This window comes from Saccopteryx leptura, chromosome 4, assembly GCF_036850995.1.
Source record: "Saccopteryx leptura isolate mSacLep1 chromosome 4, mSacLep1_pri_phased_curated, whole genome shotgun sequence".
Taxonomy (NCBI): domain Eukaryota; kingdom Metazoa; phylum Chordata; class Mammalia; order Chiroptera; family Emballonuridae; genus Saccopteryx; species Saccopteryx leptura.
Window position 1 is genome coordinate 201,564,870 of NC_089506.1, and position 16,892 is coordinate 201,581,761.

The window sequence follows — 16,892 nt, forward strand, 5'->3', positions numbered from 1 at the left end:
GACGAGCAGCGGATACTCGCCACCCTCAAGGTGGAAGGAGGGCGCACAGCTCCCTTTTCAGGATCTGGTGCAGCTCAGCAAACTCCATTTGGAGAAACCTCATGTCAAACCAAAATGGCAGTTTATTCAGGCCTTTTCTGAACTGTTGCTTTCAAAGTGAAATTTAGATCTCATTCTATAAATGGATAGTTTGTGTCTTGGCTCGAACTCTAGCTTCAAAACTCTTTCATAGGTTACAGAAAGACCTACCCGAGAATTCTCACGGCTAACATGTAGGGGGTACTTATAAAGGGCAGGGCTCTATGCTAAGTTATTTTCCTGCATTATTTCATTTAATCTTCAACTCTATCAAGGGTGAACTGTTATTACAGCGCTTGTATAGACGAGGGACCTAAGGCTGAAAGTTTACGCAGTTACAGAGCTGGGAGTATACATTTCTGTACCATCCAGATCCAGAAACCACTTTTCTCATCCTTGCACACGAATCCCAAAACCCCTCAGTGAAGTAGCTTGGAAATTCCATATCTCCCAACACCTGGCTTCTTCCCTTGATTGTTTTTAAAAAATAAAAATAATAAAGGAGACCATGTTTTGGTTTTTTAGAGGTCAAGAACAGGAGAACTGAAATGGAGCAAATTGGAAGCGATTATTGCTGAATAAATTCCACATCCGGTCCTAAACCTTCAGAAAATGCGACATCACAATTTTCTTGGAAAATATAGCATTAGGTTCAATGAAAGCCTTTATCAATAGATTTCAATGACGGATGTGATAACGAGGACAACAGATGGCATCAGAATTCTCATACACCGCGGGAGACAACCAACATCCATTTGCTTCTGATTCTGATCACGATTCCGAGCTAATGGAGGGAGAGGTACCTATTGCTGTGCGAGGAGTCCGGCCAACATAGGACCTTTTTTTTTTTTTATGGAACGCTTCACGAATTTGCTTGTCATCTTTGTGCAGCGGCTATGCTAATTTTCTCTGCATCATTCCAATTTTAGTATATGTGCTGCCGAAGTGAACACATAGGGAAGATTTTATACCTTTTGTCTGAAGCCTGTTTTCATCAAGGGAAAAAAAATGTGTTAATAAAATGAGTCATCTGTAAACAGCTAATGGACACCAGGATTCTTCTACTTTACCGAGGGAAGAGGTTAGGGGATGTCTGTGCTATGGGGGGGGGTGTTGGGAGATCACCCCAACTTCTTTGAAAACTCCCAATGGCTAGGCCACACCCTGGACCAATTAAATCAGACTCTGGGAGTAAAATCCAGGCATCAGTATTTTCTTTTAAAACTCCCCAGGGGATTCCAGTGTAATTGCTTGACTCCAAGTGAGTCGAAATTAGGAAGTAGTGGTCTTGGGGGAACTGGCACCCTAGTAAAAAATGGACAGGTTTTATTTTACTGCTTCCGGTTTCTGACTGCTGTCAGCCGGGCTCAGTCAGGGAGGCAGAACCACCATGAGTGACAAGGCAAGGGTTGTGTTATAGAAATTAGACTTCCCACAATCATGGGAGGAGCGAAAGAGTCCCAGGCAGATGCTCTGACAAGTCAGGCACGTACAGCTAGCAAGGTGGAGCGACAGAGGGGGAGCAGGCGGACGGGTCTATAGAAGGCTGTTGCCTCATCTGCCAAGTGTCTAGAAGAGGTGGGTGGCTGTTGGTCACCAGACCTGGTGGTTAGGAAGTCAAGCTGGATAGGAAGTAGAAGAGAGTAAGGACAAGCTGGGACCTCAGTGGCCCTCTCCTGTCTAGTTACCTCCAATCTAACCAGGGACCCTCAAAGAGTAAACACTGCTGCTTCCCTTCTGCCACCTACATCGCCCACCTTTAATGTGAACCAGACAGGGAAAAGAATTCTGGGAAAGAGAGTTCTCAGCTTAGTTAAGTTTTTGATAGAAACATTCCGGCACAAGCTAGAACAGAAATCCACTCAACTCACTGGATGAAAAGATAGTTCAGTAAAGGTGTAAGAAAATGGGGGTAAGTGTTATTATCTGAACAGCTGGTACCCAAACTTATCTTGGGGCAGAAATGATTTTTCCTTAGAATCATACCTTGACAAACACCTGGGGTGGGGTTTCTGAGAGCTCAAGAATGTTTGGGGCTAGGGCTTCCCAGAAGAGGGTGAAAGTGCTCTGCTAGAGCCAGGGACAGAAATCTGTCTTCTTGAGATGAGGTCACATAACTGACACAAAGGAGAAGAGCAAGGAAGCTGACGGGACTGGGCCCTGTGTGTGCAAAAGGACAAAGATAAGAGGAACCACATAGGTACAGGGTGGTAAAAGGACCTTGTCAGCCAGGAATGTCAGGTGTCAACTATGGATTTTAAAATTGTTTGCCATGAAGAGCCCAGTCTGACTTCTGTGATCCTCAGTTGTATGACTCCTCAAATGACCAGTGGGAATAGCATAGGGTTTTATTTTGCTTAGTTGTTATGGAAACTGGTGAAGCATGAGTTTTATACCCACGTGGAGTCGGGTGAAGAACGCAGGAAACCAAGGCTAGGAGCAGAGAAGATCTGAGAATGGAACCCCTGAAAATTCACAGGCACCTTAGTGGTGGATTTTGGATTTACCCAGGCTGTGGCCACTAGGGTGGAAGGCATTTCCCCAAGGGTCTGGAGAGGGTCTTATACTCAGATGCAGGGTCTTATGGACAGGCCCAGTTCATCTGGGCTGCTTGGGGATCGGAATAGGAATGTCATGGCTGGTTCATTCTCTGCTTTGGGGGGCCACATCTCTCTTGTTTGCTACTCTTCAAACATTGTGCTGTTCATCTCCTTTCCTCCAAAGACAGCTTTCTCTGATCATTCACTGTCTTTGGTTTGCAGACCTCCCATCACCTAACTGGCCCAGTCTCTGGGTAGTTTGAGAGACAGACTGATTGGCCCAGACTGAACCAATCTGGACCAATCAGCTCTGGCCTAGAGAAAGAGCATGGGAACCGTAGAAACTCCTCACACCTTGGGCTGATTCTTTGTGGAGGGGCAGTGGGTTGAGAGGTCATGATTTGCACTGGATGAACTCAGCAGAGCCAAACCGGGGGGGTCAGCTGTTGGAATTAGAATCCCAGCCCTACTAATTCTTAGGTGGGTGGTCTTGGGCAAGTCTCTCAAAGTCTGTGAAACTCAATGTCCTCATCTGTCAAGTGTGGCTCATAATAGTACCTGCCTCATCAGGTTGCTATAAAGATGAAATCAGGGGATCCAGATAAAGATTTAACATTCTACCTGGCACATGCAAGTGGTTAAGAATAAAGGCAATGGAGAGAGACCTGAAGATGGAAGCGGAGTAGGCGGACGCACAGACGCCCAGCTCTCACCACCAAACTGGAATATAAATCAATTTAGGAAAAATCAGCATGAAAAACCAACTCTGGACTACAAGAACAGCTCTCAAAAACCAAGGAGCAAAGAAGAAGTCACAACAAACCTGGTAGGGAGTGCCTGAATCTCCCCTGCTTACAGGAACAGACAGGGTGGTGGTGGTGAGGCTGAGAGCCCAGAGAGGATCTCACTCCAGGGAAAAGAGCAGAAAATACTGCTCACAGCCACTTGCCTGGTGACCAGGGAGCGAGGTGTGTTGAAAAGACCAGCTTATCTCCCAAGTGGAAAGGAGAGAGAGAGGGACAGACTGTGAAGGGCTAAGGAATGCAGGAGACAACCTAAAAAAGCTGACTCATCTGTGCTGGAGGTGGTCATAGCTGGGGGAGGGACTGATCCTTCCACAAAACAGTACTGAATTGCTTCTGGATCAGAGATCTCCAGACATCTCTCCAGCTCCAATCAGCGCAACAGACACAGCTGAAAACAAGAAGTGGGGAAGAGGGGCAGTAACTCAGGTCTCCATGGAGATCTGAGATACACCTCCCCCTACTGAAGCTGAGAAAACACCCTGCTCCCAGAGAGATTAGTTGGTGGAAGAGGCCTTCAGAGTCTCAGGTTACACCCATCGCATTCCTGGATACAGTTTCAAGGAAGCCCCCTGCTAAGATCAGTAAACAAGACTATCACCTGTTAAGAAAACAAACATGGGCTTGCCTGGTCAAGGCACATATGGGAGTTGATGCTTCCAGCTCCTCCCCCCTTCTCTCTCTTTGTCTCTCCTCTCTCTCTCTCTCTCTCTCTCTCTCTCTGTCTCTGTCTCTCCCTTTCCTCTCTAAAATGAGTAAATTAAAAAAAAAAAGAAAACAAACAAATCAAGACTTCAAAGCTGCCCAAATCTGAAAGTGGATTACAAATAATAGCTGATACCAACCCAAGAAGACCTAGAAATAACACAATTGAAAACTGGAGGCAGACAACACCAAGCCTAGACTCAACCAACTCTACAAACAAAACACCCAAACACAGATAATGAGAAAACAAAAAAGTGCAATCCAAATGGAACCACAAGAGAAACCTTCAGGAGATGAACTGAGTGATATGGAAACAATCAAACTTCCAGATGCGGAGTTCAAAATAATGATTGTAAGGATGCTTAGGGGTCTTAGAACAACAATGGATGGTCATTATGAACACCTAAATAAAGAAATAGCAAGTATAAAAAAGGATATTGAAATATTAAAAAAGAATTAGTCGGAGATGACAAATACAATATCAGAAATAAAGGCCACAATGGAAGGAATTAAAAACAGGATGGATAGAGCTGAGGATCGAATCAGCGAGTTGGAGGACAACTTGAACGAAGGCAAGAAAGCAGAGAAGAAAAAAGAAGAGACTCAAAAAGTCTGAGAAAACTCTTAGAGAGCTCTGTGACAACATGAAGAGAAATAACATCCGCATCATAGGGGTTCCTGAAGAAGAAGAAAAAGAACAAGGGATAGAGACTTTGTTCAGTCATATCATAGCTGAAAACTTCCCTAAATTAATGCAGGAGAAACTCTCACAAGTTCAAGAAGCACAGAGGACTCCATTAAAGAGAAACCCAAAGAAAACTACACCAAGACACATCATAATTAAAATACCAAAGCTAAGTGATAAAAAGAAAATATTAAAACCTGCAAGAGAAAAAAAAGCTACACCTACAAAGGAGCCCTCATAAGGATGATATCCGACTTCTCAACAGAAACACTTGAGGCCAGAAGGGAATGGCAAGAAATATTCAAAGTAATGCAGAACAAGAACCTACAACCAAGACTACTTTATCCAGCAAGGCTATCATTTAAAATCAAAGGAGAAATAAAAAGCTTCCCAGACAAAAAACAACTCAAGGAATTCATTACAACCAAACCAATGCTGCAGGAAATGTTAAGGGGCCTGTTGTAAACAGATCAAAGTGAGAAAAGAATATAGCAGAAAAGGAATACAGCTTTAAAGAATAAAATGGCAATAAACAACTACATATCAATAATAACCATAAATGTAAATGGATTAAATGATCCAATCAAAAGACATAAGGTAGCTGCGTGGATAAGAAAACAGAACCTGTACCTATGCTGTCTACAAGAGACACACCTTAGAACAAAAGATACACATAGATTGAAGGTAAAAGGATGGAAAAAAACATTTCATGCAAATGGAAATGAAAAAAAAGCTGGGGTAGCAATACTTATATCAGACAAATTGGACGTTAAAACAAAGGATATAGTAAGAGATAAAGAAGGCCACTACATAATGATAAAGGGAGCAATCCAAAAGGAAGATATAACCATTATAAATATCTATGCACTTAATATAGGAGCACCTAAATATATAAAGCAGACTTTGATGGACTTAAAAGGTGAGATCAACAGAAATACTATAATAGTAGGGGATTTCAATATCCCACTAACATCACTAGATAGATCCTCAAGAAAGAAAATTAACGAAGAAACAGCAGACTTATTGGACATACTATATCAACTCGATTTAATAAATATCTTCAGAACCTTTCACCCTAAAGCAGCAGAATATACATTCTTTTCAAGTGCTCATGGTACATTCTCTAGGATAGACCACATGTTAGGGCAAAAAGTGGTCTCAACAAATTTAAGAAGATTGAAATCATATCAAGCACTTTCTCCAATCACAATGGCATGAAACTAGAAATGAACCACAACAGAAAAGCTAAAAAATTTTCAAACACATGGAAACTAAATAGCAGGTTGTTAAATAATGAATGGATTAAGAATGAGATCAAAGAAGAAATAAAAAAATTCCTAGAAACAAATGACGATGAGCATACAACAACTCAAAATTTATGGGACACAACAGCAAAAGCAGTACTGAGAGGGAAGTTCATACCACTACAAGCACACTTTAAGAAGCTAGAAAAAGCTCAAATCAACAACTTAACCCTGCATCTAAAAGAACTAGAAAAAGAACAGCAAGTAAAGCCCAAATGTAGTAGAAGGAAGGAAATAATAAAGATCAGAGCAGAAATCAATGACATAGAGGCTAAAGAAACAATACAGAAGATCAATGAAACTAGGAGCTGGTTCTTTGAAAAGGTTAACAAGATCGATGAACCTTTAACTAGACTCACTAAGAAAAAGAGAGAAGGACTCAAATAAATAAAATTAGAAATGAGAGTGGAGAAATAACAACTGACACAACAGAAATATAAAATATTGTAAGAAAATACTATGAAGAACTGTATGCCAAAAAACTAGACAACCTAGATAAAATGGACAAATTCCTTGAAACATACAATCTTCCAAAAATCAATCTGGAAGAATCAGAAAACCTAAACAGACCGATTACACCAAATGAGATAGAAACAGTTATCAAAAAACTTCCAACAAAGAAAAGTCCAGGGCCTGATTGCTTCACAACTGAATTCTACCAAATATTCAAAGAAGAACTAACTCCTATCCTTCTCAAACTATTTCAAAAAATTCAAGAGGAAGGAAGACTTCCAAGCTCCTTTTATGAGGCGAGCATAATTCTGATTCCAAAACCAGGCAAAGACAACACAAAGAAAGAAAATTATAAGCCAATATCTCTGATGAATATAGATGCTAAAATCCTCAACAAAATATTAGCAAACCGGATCCAACAATATATGGAAAAAATCATACACCATGATCAAGTGGGATTTATTCTAGGGAGGCAAGGCTGGTACAATATTCAAAAATCAATCAATGTGATTCATCACATAAACAAAAAGAAGGAGAAAAACCACATGATAATTTCAATAGATGCAGAAAAAGCATTTGATAAAATCCAGCACCCATTCATGATCAAAACTCTCAACAAAGTGGGAATACAGGGAACATACCTCAACATGATAAAAGCCATCTATGAGAAACCCACAGCCAACATCATACTCAATGGGCAAAAATTAAAAGTAATACCCTTAAGATCAGGAACAAGGCAGGGGTGCCCCCTTTCACCACTCTTATTTAACATAGTCCTGGAAGTCCTAGCCACAGCAATCAGACAAGAAGAAGAAATAAAAGGCATTCAAGTTGGAAAAGAAGAAGTAAAACTATCATTATTTGCAGATGATATGATATTGTGTATAGAAAACCCTAAAGTCTCAGTCAAAAAACTACTGGACCTGATAAATGAATTCAGCAAAGTGGCAGGATATAAAATCAATACTCAGAAATCAGAGGCATTTTTATACGCCAATAATGAACAGTCAGAAAGAGAAATTAAGGAAACAATCCCCTTCACTATTACAACCAAAAAAATAAAGTACCTAAGAGTAAACTTAACAAAGGAGACTAAAGACTTGTACTCAGAAAATTACAAAGCATTGATTAAAGAAATTAAGGAAGATACAAACAAGTGGAAGCATATACCATGCTCATGGTTAGGAAGAATAAACATCATTAAAATGTCTATATTACCCAAAGCAATCTATAAATTCAATGCAATACCAATTAAAATACCAATGACATACTTCAAAGATATAGACTACATTCCAAAAATTTATATGGAACCAAAAAAGAACACGAATAGCCTCAGCAATCTTAAAAAAGAAGAATAAAGTGGGAGGTATCATACTTCCTGATATCAAGTTATACTACAAGGCCATTGTACTCAAAACAGCCGGTACTGGCATAAGAACAGGCATATAGATCAATGGAACAGAACAGAGAACCCAGAAATAAAACCACAGCTCTATGGACAACTGATATTTGACAAAGGAGGTAAGGAAATACAATGGAGTAAAGACAGCCTCTTTAACAAATGGTGTTGGGAAAATTGGACAGCTACCTGCAAAAAAATGAAAATAGATCAACAGCTTACACCACTCACAAAAATAAACTCAAAATGGATAAAAGACTTAAATGTACGCCGTGAAACCATAAGCATCTTAGAAGAAAACATAGGCAGTAAGCTCTCCGACATCTCTCGGAGCAATATATTTGCTGATTTATCTCCACGGGGAAGTGAAATAAAAGATAGGATAAACAAATGGGACTATATCAAACTATAAAGCTTTTTCACAGCTAAAGACAATAAGAACAGAATAAAAAGACAAACTACACAATGGGAGAACATATTTGACAATACATCTGATAAGGGGTTAATAACCAAAATTTATAAAGAACTTGTAAATCTCAACACCAGGAAGACAAACAATCCAATCCAAAAATGGGCAAAAAAGATGAATAGACACTTCTCCAAAGAGGACATACAGATGGCCAATAGGCATATGAAAAAAATGCTCAACATCACTAATCATTAGAGAAATGCAAATTAAAACCACAATGAGATATCACCTCACACCAGCCAGAATGGCGCTCATCAACAAAACAACACAGAATAAGTGCTGGCGAGGATGTGGAGAAAAGGGAACCCTTTTGCACTGCTGGTGGGAATGCAGACTGGTGCAGCCACTGTGGAAAACAGTATGGAGATTCCTCAAAAAATTGAAAATTGAACTGCCTTTTGACCCAGCTATCCCACTTTTAGGAATATACCCCAAGAACACCATAGAATAGGTTCCAAAAGGAAAAATGCACCCCCATGTTTGTGGCAGCATTGTTCACAATAGCGAAGATCTGGAAACAGCCCAAGAGTCCATCAGAGGACGAGTGGATTAAAAAGCTTTGGTACATATATACTATGGAATACTACTCAGCCATAACAAATGATGACATCAGATCATTTACAATAACATGAATGGACCTTGATAACATTATACGGAGTGAAATAAGTAAATCAGAAAAAACTAAGAACTATATGAATCCATACATAGATGGGACATAAAATGAGACTCAGAGACATGAACAAGAATGTGATGGCAATAGGAGTGGGGGGGTGGGGGAGGGGGGGAGAGGGCGAGGAAGGAGAGAGGGGGTGGGGGAGGGGAGGGGCACAAAGAAAACCAGATAGTAGGTGACAAAAGACAATTTGACTTTGGGTAAGGGGTATACAGCATAATCAAATGTCAAAATAATCTGGAGATGTTTTCTCTCAACATATGTACCATGATTTATCAATGTCACTGCATTAAATTTAATTTTAAAAAAGGAAAAAAAAAGAATAAAGGCAATGATGATAACCTTAAGAAATGATCACAGCACCTCAGCACCTGCTCTCCTATATCATCGGCCATCTGTCACATGGAGTCCTCCAGCTTTTGTCTCCTCTCCTGGACTCCAATGGGGCAGAGCCCTCATCTGTACTGTTCATTGCTATATTCCCTGGACCTGGCACATGGTAATTCTATCACAGATGCCTGTTGAATGAATGAAGGAATAAATAAATGCCTGAATATTCCCAGGTATAAAAAATTCATTACATCAGTGTTTTTTCAATTGCCATTCTGTGAACCAGACTGCCAGAAATTTAGTGCTGGTCCAAGAAAAAGTTAACCACTCTGATGCTGTATGAGGATTATAGACCCACTGATTAGTTGAATTCATTTCTGCTCAGGTGATTTCTACCTTAGTGGTCTCTTATTTTCACCAGTCCCCAAGGGTAAAGAGGTTGAAAACTACTGCATTACAAATCAAGATTCCAGTTTTTTGTAGCTCTAAGTATTTGAAAGACCTCTCTCATGCTGCGCTAGGAATCTGATTCACTGTGGCATCTGTGCATTGGTTCTAATGCCATATAAAAGGAACAAACTCCCTCTTCCCCACGATAATTCTTTAGATGTTTCAAGAGACATCTCAGGTGCCCCTCGAGCCTTTTCCTCTCCAGTTTACATCCTTGTCATGGAAGTGATCGTCACTCTACCCTCCAATCTCCTCCCTTCTCCTGTGCCCCGTTTTGAAAATGAATAACCTATTACCAAAAATAGAGAGCATGGGCCCCAATGTCTGATCTTACCAGCACATTTGTTCATTTCCAAACTCAATTTTTTTCCCCGAAGGAAAGGAAAGTTAGATTGAATGAGCACTTACATTGTGGCAGGCACTGGGCAGGTGCTTAGTATACATGATCTATCTCTCTCTCTCTCTTTTTTAAATTTTATTTATTTCTTTTAGCAGAGAGGAAGGGAGAGAAAGAGACAGAAACATCGATCTGTTCCTACATGTGCCCTGACTGGGGGTTGAACCAGCAACCTCTGCACTTCGGGATGATGCTCTAACCAACTGAGCTATCCAGCCAGGGCCTACAGGATCACTTTTATTCCTCATAACCAACCCTCGAGGTATTGGACGCATTCACATTTGACACATGAGGCAACAAAGGCTTAGAGGGGTGAAGGTATTTGTCTGAGATCGCACAGCTGTAAATGGCAGAGCTAGAATTCGAACATAAGTGTAACCTAATCTGGAACGAGAGCACCTTGCTCTTTTTATCAAAAACCAACCTGGTCAGAGAACGGGACATCTAGTGATGAAAATAACAGGCTGCCCTTCCTTTGGCAGAACCCAGTCAGGAGTGTCTGAGATGGACCTAATCAAATTTGAAACGCCTGAGTATTTCAGGGGACTAACAACACAGGACAAAAAGTGGGCCAGCCTGACCAGGCTGTGGCGCAGTAGATAGAACATTGGACTGGGATGCCGAAGACCCAGGTTCGAGACCCTGAGGTCATCAGCTTGAGCGCGGGCTCATCTGGTTTGAGCAAAAGCTCACCAGCTTGGACCCAAAGTTGCTGGCTCGAGCAAGGGGTTACTCGGTCTGCTGAAGGCCCGCGGTCAAGGCACATATGAGAGAGCAATCAATGAACAACTAAGGTGTCGCAATGCGCAACGGAAAAACTAATGATTGATGCTCTGTTCCTGTTTGTCTGTCCCTATCTATCCCTCTCTCTGACTCTCTCTGTCTCTAAAACAGAAAACAAAACAAAACAAAAAAAACAAAAAGTGGGCCAAAGTTCCAGGATAAAAGATCTATGTAAGTGATCACTCAATGAAGAGCAGCCAATTAAATAAAGTGAAAGATGTCAATCAGAATATTGTCTTAATAAGTGACGGGGGCCAGCCCTGCTTACGTAGACCCCAAACACCAAGATATCTCTGCTAAACTGTTTCTCTCTTTTCCCCCTCCCATTTCTCTCTGAGCATCCTGTCCCTGAAATATCAAGAGAGAGCTTGATCTTATTTGAAGAGAAATGTGGAAATGAGGCCCAGCCATGCTTATCTGATTCTGGACTAAGCACAGCGCAAAAAGCTGAGCCCTCAATTGAGACCAGCAAGTGATACGGAAAAGCCCTTCTCAACCTTTGCTGCCACTCAAATCAGCAGTTTTCTGAAACAAGCCATCAGGCCCCTGTACACACATTAGTGAGAGCTCGCTCTCTCTCTCTTTCTCTCTGCTTTTTCTTTGGGAGATTTCAAAGAATGATAACAAGTCAGCATAAGATGAAGCATGAAGATGTGTTCATGTGTGTTCTTTACACAGTGCATACTGCTCAGCCTTGCAGTGGTCATCTCTGTCACTGTCTCTGGGAGTCCAGCTCTGGCTTAGCCCTTAAATGAACTGCTATAGTCACAGTGGTCGGCTGAACAATGTCTCACAAAGATATCTGCGTCCCAACCCCGTGAATATGTTGCCTTGTACGGCAAAGTGGTATTGCAGAAGTTAAGGAACTTGAGGTGGAAGATTATCCTAGATTATCCAGGTGGGCCCTAAATTAATCACAAGTGTCCTCCTAAGAGGGAGTCAGAGGGAGATTTGACACAGAAGAGAGAAGGAGATGTGATGATGTCGGTCGGGACAGAGATTTGGAGATGCCATTCTGCTCTCTCTGAAGACGGAGGAAGGGACCACAAGCCAGAGAATGCAAGAAATATAGCTCCAGAGGCTGGAGAGGCCAAGAAAAATGCCTCTCCCCTGCAGCCTCCAGAAGGGAGTGCGGTCCCGCTGACACTGGGATATCAGTGACATCAGTTTCAGACTTCTGGCCTTCAGAACTATAAAAGACTATGTGTGTGTGTGTTGTTGTTGTTTTTTTTCTGAAGCTGGAAACGGGGAGAGACAGTCAGACAGCCACCCAGCACACCCACCAAGGGCAACGCTCTGCCCACCAGGGGGCGATGCTCTGCCCCTCCGGGTGCCGCTCTGCCGCGACCAGAGCCACTCTAGCGCCTGGGGCAGAGGCCAAGGAGCCATCCCCAGCGCCCAGGCCATCTTTGCTCCAATGGAGCCTCGGCTGCAGGAGGGGAAGAGAGAGACAGAGAGGAAGGAGGGGGGGTGGAGAAGCAAATGGGCGCTTCTCCTATGTGCCCTGGCCGGGAATCGAACCTGGGTCCCCCGCACGCCAGGCCGACGCTCTACCGCTGAGCCAACCGGCCAGGGAAGTGTGTGTGTTGTTTTAAGACACCAACTTTGTGGTAGTTTGTTACAGCTGCCACAGGAAACTCATACACTCAGTAAAGTGTTTCTAAAGCCGGCTACTGTATAGTGCTGCCACTCTGTAGGAATAGTATGAACTAGACCCACAATCTACCCTCTAACCATCAAAGGGCCAGGCAACTCTCAGTACCCAGACTTTCCAGCTCCAAGAGAGCCCTTACAATGGGCCAGGCACTGGAAAAGCAGGAAAACGAACTGTTGCTCATTTATTAGGTAAATAATCACTGACCACCTTCTCTGAGTTTGGCCATGTGTTGGGTGCTGCTGACATTGTTGGGAGTGGACACAGCTCAGCGTCTGTCCTCATCAAAGCCAGCATCTAGTAGGTGAGGCAGACACTGAGCACATACACCAATGAACACCGATCTATACATGGAGGGAAAGGCTTCTCAGGAAAGGATCATGGTTAAGGAGCTAGGTCAGGACACAGACTAGGAAGCGCTAGGAAGGCTTCCCTTTGGAAGTGACCTCGGATCTGAGTCCTAGAGAGAGAAGGAAAGTTAACCAGGCAAACAGGGTGGGTGGGATAAGAGGGTACAGGCAGAGGGAACAGCAGGGACAAAAAGGTCCCAGTGGCAGGAGGTGCCTTTCCGGAAGGTAGGAGGGCTATGGGAATGGAGAGCAGAGGTGGGGTCTGCGGGTGGAGAATGGATACAGAAGAAAAGAGGAGAGGACAGGTGAGAATGGACGTGGCAGGACTTTGTGGGCTTTATCACACTCACAAATTCTGGAATGGGTTTAGAGCTGGAAGCTACGGTCTGATTTGCGTTTTGAGAAGCTCCCTCTGGCAACCGTGGCCTTAAATGTCAGGGAGGCTTTTGAGATCCAAGACAGACATAAGAATGTGGAATTGGGTGGTGGCCAGAGAGATGGAGAGAAGTGGACAGTGGGAAACTGATTTAGGAGGTAAAGCTGACACAGTTGAGAATGGATAAATCTGCCAGGTGGCAAATTGCGAAGGCTCAAGGGTGGCATCTGATTTTTCAACTTGGGGTTTAGACGGGTGGAGATGGTGGTACTGAGTCAATTGCTGAGCTAAGTTTGGAGGGGAGGGGTGTGGGGTGCAGGGGGGTCATAAGCTTGAACTTGGACATACCGAGTTTGAGGTATCTGAGACCTTTCAGTAAAGGTATCAGATATCATACACTATACCCCGCTTCTTAGCATTTTTCCCTTAAAAATGTATTTGTGTCCAAGAAGACAAGAACTGTATGATTTCACCTCTATGAGTTACTTTGGAGTAGTCAAAATTGTAGAGATAGAAGGTAGAATGGTGATTGTCAAGAGCTAGGGAAGAGGGAGATGATTCATTGGTATAGTTTCAGTTTTGCGAGTTAAAATATTCTGAAAATGGATGGTGGTGATGGTTGCACACTACAAATGTTCTTACTACCAATGAACTGTACACTTAAAAATGGTTCCAATTTTAAGTTTGATGTTGGGTGGATTCAAGCACAACAAAAACATGGGAAAAAATAGGTGTGTTTGTGTTTGTGACTATATTAAAAAGCATGCATAAAATACATGTATCCGGTTTACGGAATAATAAACAATTACATTCCCAGCATTCTGCTTAAGTAATAACCTGTACTGGTTAACCTGTTCCAGTTAAGTAATAACCTCTTAGAAATGCTGGTATACCCCATTCTCTTGTATTTTTCTCATTCCCTCAGAGGTAAGCTCTATGCTGACTTCATGCTAATGCTTTTTTATTTGTAAAGTTAACCATTCCTATAAAAATGCCTGCACAATTATATTTGTGCGTTTTACATATTTTGACCTTTACCTAAATCCTTTGCTTGACATCTTGGTTTTGAGATTTATCCATGTGAATTCCCACGGTGTATTCTTCTTACTGTTGTATGGTATGCCATGATATGACCAGAATACAATTGATCTGTCCTTTTCTTTTACTGATATACAGATGAATTTCCGGTTTTTCACTCTTACAAACGAGGCTGTTATAAACATTCTGGAAGAGACCTTCTGATGTTCGGGTGTGTAAGTTTCTTCAGGACAATGGTGCCCCGTAGAACTTTCTGTGATGATGAAAATGTTCTACAAAAATGTGTGCCTTCCAGTGGGTACCTACTAACCACAACTGACTGATGAGCACTTGAAGTGTGGCCAGGACTGTTGAAGGACTGCATTTTAAATTTCATTCCATTTAAACTAAAATCGCTGCATGAGGCTAGTGCCTACTGCCTACACCCAATTACACAAACCAGCTCTAGGAGAGAAATCTCTGGTTGTAGAGTAAGAACACATTCATCTCTACTCTGAAATGCCAAAACCGTTTTTACCAAAGCGGTGAGCCAATTTCCCTTTCTCTTAATCAGTCTTCTGCAACCCCTAGGTCTTTGCTAGCTAGATAAAGTATTCAGATGGAAATTTCTGAGAATAAATGGGGCTGAATTAGTCAAGGTTCTCCAGAGAAACAGAGCCAATAGGATACATATAGTATACAAAAAGACTTATTCTGAGGAATTGACTCACTGGATTATGGAGGCTCACACGATTAAGAAGTCCCAAGATCTACAGTTGGCAAGCTGGAGATGCAGGAGAGAGGATGGTGTAAATTCCAGTTCAAAAGCCAGCAGACCCCAGACCCAAGAAAAATCAAATTTTTAGTTCAAGTCCAAAGGCAGGAAAAGATGCATGTCCCAGCTCATGTATTTGGCAGGCCAAATTCCCTCTTACTCAGCCCTTTTGTTCTATTCATGCCTTCAACTGATTCGATGAGGCCCACCTACATCGGGGAGGGCAATCTGCTTTTCTCAGTCTACAGATCCAAATGTTAAATTCACCCAGAAACAAACTCACTGAGAATAATGTTTGGCTAAATGTCTGAGCCCCATAACCCAGTTAAGTCGACACAATATTAACCATCACAAGAGCCTAAAACAGTGATTCCCTTCTGCTCACCAGAACCCAGGAGTTTCAGAGAGATCCTTGGAGCCAAGAGAATGAAATATATTTATGGTAAGACAGTGCTCCCAGAGAGTAGCATTTTTTTCCGCCTGAAGCTTGTTCTGACTGCAAAAGGCAACTTGGAAGAACAGAAGCTTGTCCAGAGACAGGCATGTCTTTCCCCATTCGATCAGCCCAGATCCCCACCTCATTCCTACCTCCCAGTATGCTCAGAAATTCAGGCAGGTCCTTCCATTCAGAGGTGTAACCTGGAACATCCTCTCTCTTCTCTCTAATGTCTCCATCCCTTTCCTCTTCTCTTGAGGCCTCCTTTCTCCCTTTCCTCCCTAACTCCTCAAATATTTTATACATTTTGTCCAGACAAATGGCTATTTAGATTTTCTACAGTTAAGGGCATCTCTTCCCACCTGATATGTACAGTGGCTCCGGCAACGGTGACCTGTTCTTAGGAGATGCTATTTAAAACCCAGGGTGCAACTGGTGTGACGCAGAACTCCTGAACGTGGCTGAGGCATGTCAAGTTCCATAAACGCACATGCTTCATTTTGCCCCTGGCTTGAAGCTCTTCTTAATAGACTTCAGAATGATCAGATCATAAAAAAAGGGGGGGGGGAATGCAGTTGTATAAAAATTTTAAAATTACAGTAAAGTAAGGCCACAGGGTAGAATTAGACTTGATGATTGAGAGCCACTCTCAGCTTCTCAGGGGAGGAGCGTTTTCTGGGTTTCCTCTGGTGATGATTAAGCTGCCCTGACCCCCGACTCTCCCTCAAAGCACAGCATTAACCGTTAAAGGAGAAAAGGGAATTTTGACTTGCTTACTTCCTAGAAAGAGCTACTCACTTTCATGCATCCTCTCTTTTCATCCCTTGCTACCAGGGATGAAAACGCTGCCAGGGAAACACCTTTTTCTCATTATACATGTGGGTAAAACAGAACAGAAGGTTTGCTCCAGGTCACATAGATGGTAAAAAGTAGAACTGGAATTCAAAACCAATTGGGAGACCCTGCAGCATGATGGCTGAGATCGTGATTGCTGTACTCAGAACACCTGGGTTATAGCATTGTCTGCTATTTAGTGGAACCTGTACCACCCTGAGCAAGTTACTGTACTTGACTTCTCTGTGCCTCAGCTCTTCATCTATAAAATGAGGGTGTGTTGTTTTCCTAGACGGTTGTACTGAGTATTAAGTGAATCAAGGCATGTAAAACACTTAGAACCCTTCCCAGAATAGCAAGTATTTGAAAAGCTGCTGTTTA

General features: G+C 42.3%; 1 protein-coding gene and 1 non-coding gene across 2 annotated transcripts in view; both read right to left on the bottom strand.

Annotated features, from left to right (window-relative positions):
* Positions 1-16,892, bottom strand: part of BMERB1 (bMERB domain containing 1) — a 121,477-nt gene that overhangs the window by 35,439 nt on the left and 69,146 nt on the right. The window lies entirely within an intron of this gene.
* Positions 925-1,031, bottom strand: LOC136404641 (U6 spliceosomal RNA). The gene has a single exon (XR_010751361.1). It is a non-coding gene; the product is annotated as a U6 spliceosomal RNA (small nuclear RNA).